Here is a 6,046-nt window from a genome sequence, read left to right as displayed (position 1 = left end):
TATAGTATATTTAGTATATATATACTTAGAATATATGTTTACTATATATAGGAACATATAGTCAAACCCAATTTTTAAAGGAATTATCACAACATTTTTTCTAATTTTACTAATCTTCAAAATTATCCCCACAACACATATAAGTCCTGAGGTCTAATTTATCCCAAACCCTTGGTAGCCTATCACCAATGATGAAATGGTAGCCATAATGCAGTGCTTCATTTCTTCAAGAATGTGAGTAATATGTGGTACAAACACAAAGTTCTCAGTATATCCCAAGAGATTTGGGTGATCATTCATCCAAACAGTCAATGTTTCAAACAAAACACTCATCTTGATCCAAGGAAAATGCTTATTAAGGAACCACTGGAATGTGTGATGGAAATGAAGTAGAAAATGAAGTTATTAGAGACTTCCTGTGGCTACAGGGGAATAACTCACTTCCTTAGCTTTTTGAATATGGGATCACTGCCATTACGGTCTCCATAAAAAAGAATGGACTGAAGATTCATTATGGTCAGCCCTCTGTATCTACAGGTTCCGCATCTGAGGATTCAACAAACCACTGATCATAATGGGTTTTTTTTACATTCCAGAAAGCAAAATTTGAATTTGCCGTGCACTGGTAACTATTTACATAGCATTTACATTGTGTTAGGATATCCACTTGTTCAGACAATTTATTGGAAAAAACTATCCTTAATCCACTGCTATGCAGTAGCACCATTGTCTAATCAAGTTTCTATGTATTGACAGCTGTATTTCTAGACTCTATTTTGTGCTGTCAATTTATTGTCTCTTCTTGCGCAGATAATAGTTACTCTCTCGTGGTTAGAGGTGGAAATTTATCTTTAATTTTATTTCCATCATCTCAGATTTAAGCAACTTGTTTCAGCTCCCTCAGTATCTTTTCTCAATTTTTTTTTTGGTTACAGCACCCTGATTTTAATGTGGGGAGCCATCCTATCCCCCTTTTCATGTAGTCTTACTGGGACTGTTAATTGAGGTGCCCACCCTTCCCTGACCAAGAAATAGTAATATAACTCAAAATGCTTTTCAGACTCTCTCTTTAATAAGAAACATAAACTCAGTGATACAAGGATAAAAAGTTTGAGCTGATCCATTCCAATCCATTCCTAAAGAGATTATCCATTAGTCCTTATACACCACGAATATTAGCCAGTGAATTTTATTAGAAAAAGCCAATCTGGACACATTGAAACACAAAACAATTGATCAAGTCTTCTCTGAATCGAAGATGTAAAGATATATTACCTCCAACAGTCCACTACAAAGTTATGGATGAAAAAGGAAGATCAGATTCCTTATAAGAAAAAAGATTAAGAGTTCAATATTTTTCAAAAGAAGTGCCGCCATCCAGGTACTAAGGATAAAGCACTGGAAAAGGAAAAAAGACTGCTTTACTTAGGAGGTAGTCTCAACCTAAAAGTGTTCATCCATCAAACTGGGGGAAAAAATTTTTTTAAGCAGTGCTATCCATTATTGATGAAGGTACAGAGTAATGTGCACTCTCATGCATTGCTGATTGGAATATGAATTGCTGCAACCTCTTTTGGAAGCTAATCAGGTAATATGTACTAAGATTCAAAATACATACTCTCCACCAGAAATACTGTGTTGGAGAAATGTATCCTTTAGAAATAAAAGCACCAGTATCTAAAACGCATATACAAAGATGTTTCTTTCAACTTTGCCTGAAGTAACAAAACAGAGGAAGGGGGCTTCCCTGGTGGCACAGTGTTTAAGAATCCGCCTGCCAATGCAGGGGACACGGGTTCAAGTCCTGGTCTGGGAAGATTCCACATGCCACGGAGCAACTAAGCCCGTGTGCCACAACTACTGAGGCTGCGCTCTAGAGCCCACGAGCCACAACTACCGAAGCCTGCATGCCTAGAGCCCGCGCTCCACAACAAGAGAAGCCACCGCAATGAGAAGCCCACGCACCGCAACTAAGAGTAGCCCCCGCTCATGGCAACTAGAGAAAGCCTGCGCGCAGCAACTAAGACCCAATGCCGCCAAAAATAAATAAATAAATAAATAAATAACTTTATATAAAAAAGAACAAAGAGAGGGAGGGAGGGAGGGAGGGAGGGAGGATGTGCGTGTCTATCAAAAGGAGAACGAATCTATCGTGGTATATCCATGCTGTGCAATAGTAGTTTTTTAAAAGAATAAGTCAACACTACTGAACTGTACACCTAAAATGGCTAAGATGGTAAATTTTGTATTATGTGGTTTTTAACAAAAAAAGAAAAGAAAAAAAAAGTCATATCCACACATAATGATCTAGAGAAATGGTTAGTTGACATGGAAGCATAGAAAAAGGAGTACATCACTAGCAGTACCCTCGCACAGGGACTCAAACTGCTTGGTCTTAGTGAATCCTTTTATGGAAGCAGCTATATCAGATTATCTCAGCTTGACGGCAGCAAGCAGTCCAATTACATAATTATGTCCCTTGTTTTTATTTTCATGGTTACCCCCCCCAAAAAAAACCCACTTCTTTTTATAACTTGCCTATAAGTGTTGTGACCAAAGGACGCTAATATTCAGTCCCTCTGACAGCCATATTTCTCACTGTAAATTAATAAATTGGCTTTTTGGTTTTAAAACAAATACCAAAAAATGGACTCTGTCTAAACGCAGAGCTTCCTCCCCACCAACCGTCCCCAATCATCACACATACATAGCCCCCAAGATCTTCCTGCTTTCTCCTCCTCAACATTCTAAAACTCCTCATAAACTTTCTAAAATTCAGATTCTTCTTATGTGTGGCAGAAGAACACAGAATTGGGGAAGTCAGAAAGAGAATCCATAACAAAGCAAATGCATGAAACTGGTCAGAACTTACTTAAAAGAAAAAAAGACAATTTGGGACTCAGAGATCAGAACCCTGATTTCTGCTCTTTCTACAATGAATTAAAATCAATTATGTTAGACATTTTCTACCCTACTTCCCTACCCACTCACAACTATTTCCCTCAACAACCCCAACTCCCACCTCTCCCCATCCTCTCACAGAAGGAAACGGAAACTACATTTCAGAAGCAAAGTAGATGATGGTGAATGCTAAGCATAGAAGTAAATTATTATAGTTAATTTTCCTATTTATATCACACAATATAAGCAAGACCTCATTGGTTGAGCCTTCAGAATGTGTCCCAGGTAATCACACCTATTCTCCAACTCCTGTCTTCTCTCCAACACTTTCCCTCTTCCCCTTGCATCTGTGCTTTTTTAAGTCCTCATCCTTCGGTATACCTACCATCTCCTTTGTGAAACAACTACGCTCACCCCACTCCTTTCTTGCATCTTGCAAATTCCACTGCCTCAGCTGCAGCGAATGTCAATGGAGTCTCTGCTCAGTCCTCTACAGATCCCACAAACAGAAATGGAAAGCTCTCATCATTTGTATGCTCACTTGTGTGTGTACGTGAGTGCATGAGAGAAAGGTAGAGAAAATGAGAGGGAACAAGAGTAGGAGAGGGAGAGAGAGGGAGAGAGAGAGAGATCTTGAGTTCAAATTGTCTCCATCATCCAAGGCTGCTGGGCCAGGGGTTTATTCTAAACAAACACAAATCTATCTAAATGCAATGTGGTACCCTGGATTGGATCCTAGACCAGAAAAAGGCCTTTATTTAAAAGAAAAAAACCCTGCTGAAATCCAAAAAAGTTTAGAGTTCAGTTAATAATAATGTACCAATTTTCATCTGTTAGTTTTGACAAGTGTCCCATCGTTATATAATGTGTTAACATGAGGGAAAACTGGATAAGAATATACGGAAACTCTCGGCATCACCTCTGCAATTTTTCTGTAAATCTAAAATAACTCTAAAAGTTTACTTAAAGATATGTATGCATATATATGTATATATAACACACACATATAGCTATATATGTACATATAAGATTAGATAGATAGACAGATAGATTGGAATTGTGAGAATTTTTCTTTTCCTTCAGAAAACCACCAACTCTAGTTTACTCCAGAATGTGTTAGTGAATGATGACAATTTCCCAGAAGATTGTGAGGAAAGATGAGGAAAAGATTTTACATCATTACACAGCACATGAAAAAAACTTAAATCTCTGTAAGATTATTGTTCTTCCCCCAAAATCTCTCTAGCTGCCTCAGTACTCTCTTCTCCCAATACTATTAAGTGTTCTGGTTATCATTACTGCAAAACAAACTACCCTAAAACTTAATGACTTAAACAGCTAATTATTATAACTCACAATTTTGTTCATCAGGAATATGGGCAGAATATCAGCAGGGTGATTTTTCTGTTCCACATGTCATTAACTGAGGTCACTGGGTCGCTCAGCTAGCAGACGGAATGGACTGGAGGGTCCAAGATGGCATCCAAACATGCCTGGCACCTTGGCAGGAATGACTAGAAGGCTGGGCACAGCTTTGGTTTTGAACCATGTGCCTACATATAGCCTCTCCACCAGCGTAGCCTCCAAGCAGTTGGACTTTTTACATGGCAACTGAGGCATCCTAGAATGTTCCAAAAATAGGAAGTGGAAACTGTCAGTATATTAAGGACCGTGCCAAGAAACTAGCATACCATCACTTGTGCCATATTCTAGTCATCAGAGTAGTCACAGAATCTGCCAGTCACTGACTCGAAAGGAAGAGGCTTAGACTGCACCTCTCAAAGGGAGTGTCAAAGAATTTGTGGCTGTCCTTAATCTGCCACACTAAGCATTTAACACACATTTCAGACTTATTTTTCTAATGAATGAGAAAATTAAAAGTTCCTACCTTCAAAAAGCTTTTTTGCCTTCAAATAGGCAAAAAAAAAAATTTTAAATAACAAGTAATGACAAGGATACAGAGCAACTGGAACATTCACACATTACTGGTGGGGATACAAATGGTACAGCCACTCTGGAAAAACTGTTGAAAAGTTTCTCATAAAGTTAAACAAACACCAGCAAACTCTCACTCCTAGAGCAGAGGTTGGCAAACTATTTCTGTAAAGCCCAGGTAGAAAATATTATATAGGCTTTGTGAGACAAACAGCCTCTATTGCAACTACTCAATTTTGTCATTATAGCATGAAAGTCACCACAGACAATTTGTAAATGAATGAGCATGGCTGTGTTTCAATAAAACTCTATTTACAAAACAGGCAGTGGGCTGGATTTAGCCCTTGGGCCTAGAAAAATTAAAATATGTTCACACAAAAACCTGCACACCAATGTTTACAGCAACTCTTTTCATAACTGACAAAAACTGTCCTTCAGTAGATTAATGTATAAACAAACTGTGGTACATCCATAAAATGGAATTCTACTCAGCAATTAAAGTGAAGTATTGCTATTCAATACATACAACAAAATGGATGAATCTCAAAGGCATTATACCAAGTGAAAGAAGCCAGTCTCAGTTGCTTACTGGTAGTCTATTTATATGAAATTCTAAAAAAGATAAAACTATAGGGACAGAGAATAGATCAGTGGTTGACAAGGGTTAGGAGTGGGGGGAGAACGTACCTACAAAGGGTCAGCACAGGAAGTTTTTTGAGGTGAAAGAACAGTTCTGTATTCTGATTGTGGAGGTGGTTACACAAATTTATACATGTGTTAAAACTAAGAACTGTACACACCTCCCAAAAAAGTCAATGTTAACATGTTATTTTAAAAATAAATAATATGAAGAAAAGTATTTTCTCCACTATAAATTCATCAAACAAAAGGACTATTTCTGTAAACAGAGAACTGGAGTGGAGAGACTATGACTAAAACAATATTTAAATTCCCACTCAAAATTTTGAATAATTTACAATAACATAATTATACAATACTATATATAATTTATTTATACTTGCCTTGTTTTTCACTTTTATCCTTGAAGTTCAGAAACTTCTCAACTATCCCAGCTACTATATGCCTGAATGTATTTTCAGCAGTGTCTATTCTTTTTGTTGCTTCTCACATGGTTTTCATCATTATTTTACATTCTTTCATTTCTTCATTGTACTCTTCCAACCCATTTTTCACCTCCTTCTGTTGACTT

Source organism: Delphinapterus leucas, chromosome 2 (assembly GCF_059928025.1).
Source record: "Delphinapterus leucas isolate spDelLeu-1000000601 "Yukka" chromosome 2, BTC_Dleu_Yukka2, whole genome shotgun sequence".
Taxonomy (NCBI): domain Eukaryota; kingdom Metazoa; phylum Chordata; class Mammalia; order Artiodactyla; family Monodontidae; genus Delphinapterus; species Delphinapterus leucas.
Note: the sequence above shows the minus strand (reverse complement) of the source record.